The sequence below is a fragment of the Capsicum annuum genome, unplaced genomic scaffold, assembly GCF_002878395.1.
Source record: "Capsicum annuum cultivar UCD-10X-F1 unplaced genomic scaffold, UCD10Xv1.1 ctg13054, whole genome shotgun sequence".
In the NCBI taxonomy this organism is placed as follows: domain Eukaryota; kingdom Viridiplantae; phylum Streptophyta; class Magnoliopsida; order Solanales; family Solanaceae; genus Capsicum; species Capsicum annuum.
The window spans coordinates 1-1,208 of NW_025818287.1; the positions used below are offsets into that span (position 1 = coordinate 1).

At 49.4% G+C, this 1,208-nt stretch overlaps 4 non-coding genes across 4 annotated transcripts; all 4 read left to right on the plus strand.

The window, feature by feature from the left end:
- Window positions 1-106: 106 nt before the first annotated feature.
- Window positions 107-225, plus strand: LOC124890163. The gene has a single exon (XR_007048985.1). It is a non-coding gene; the product is annotated as a 5S ribosomal RNA (ribosomal RNA).
- Window positions 226-401: 176 nt separating this feature from the next.
- On the plus strand, window positions 402-520 carry LOC124890164. Its single transcript, XR_007048986.1, has one exon. It is a non-coding gene; the product is annotated as a 5S ribosomal RNA (ribosomal RNA).
- Window positions 521-691: 171 nt separating this feature from the next.
- Window positions 692-810, plus strand: LOC124890165. The gene has a single exon (XR_007048987.1). It is a non-coding gene; the product is annotated as a 5S ribosomal RNA (ribosomal RNA).
- A 175-nt stretch (window positions 811-985) lies between these two features.
- On the plus strand, window positions 986-1,104 carry LOC124890162. The gene has a single exon (XR_007048984.1). It is a non-coding gene; the product is annotated as a 5S ribosomal RNA (ribosomal RNA).
- Window positions 1,105-1,208: the final 104 nt, after the last annotated feature.

Sequence of the window (1,208 nt, forward strand, 5' to 3'; positions counted from 1 at the left end):
CTTGGCGGTAACGAGAATGGGGGAAAAGCAAAGGGGCCCGCGTGCGGTGTGTGACTGGCGGCGTAGGAGAAAGAAGCATAATAGAATTTGGAGTGCTGGGAATAACGGATGCGATCATTCCAGCACTAACGCACCGGATCCCATCAGAACTTCGAAGTTAAGCGTGCTTAGGTGAGAGTAGTACTAGGATGGGTGACCCCCTGGGAAGTCCTTGTGTTGCATCCCTTCTTTTTTTTTTCCTTTAAAATTCGATTTAATTTTGCCGGTTCGATCGACGAACCTTTTTGTTTTTCCTCTTGGCGGAAACGAGAACAGGGGCAAGGCGCAAGGGCGCGCGTGTGGGGTATGACGGGCGGCGGAGGAAAAAGAGGCATAATAGAATTTGGAGTGCTGGAATTGACAGATGCGATCATCCCAGCACTAACGCACCGGATACCATCAGAACTCCGAAGTTTAGCGTGCCTGGGCGAGAGTAGTACTAGGATGGGAGACCCCCTGGGAAGTCCTCGTGTTGCATCCTTTTTTTTTCCCTTTATAATTCGATTTAATTTTACCGGTTCGATCGACGAATCTTTTTATTTTTCCTCTTGGCGGAAATGAGAAAGGGGGCAAGGCGCAGGGGCGTGCGTGCGGGGTGTGACGGGCGGCGGAGGAGATGAAGCATAATAGAATTTCGAGTGTTGGGAATGACGTATGCGATCATACCAGCACTAACGCACCGGATCCCATCAGAACTCCGAAGTTATGCCTGCTTGGGCGAGAGTAGTACTAGGATGGGTGACCCCCTTGGAAGTCCTCATGTTGCATCCCTCATTTTTTTTTTCCTTAAAAATTCGGTTTAATTTTGCCCGTTTGATCGAAGAATTTTTTTGTTTTTCCTCTTGGCGGAATGAGAAAGGAGCCAAGGCGCAGGGGCGCGCGTGCGGTGTGTGACTGGCGGCGCAGGAGAAAGAGGCATAATAAAATTTGGAGTGCTGGGTGTGACGGATGAAATCATACCAGCACTAACGCACCGGATCCCATCAGAACTTCGAAGTTAAGCGTGCTTGGGCGAGAGTAGTACTAGGATGGGTGACCCCCTGGGAAGTCCTCGTGTTGCATCCCTTTCTTTTTTTTTCCTTTAAAATTCAGTTTAATTTTGCTGGTTCGATCAGCGAATCTTTTGTTTTTCCTCTTGGCGGAAACGAGAAAGGGGGCAAGGCGCAAGG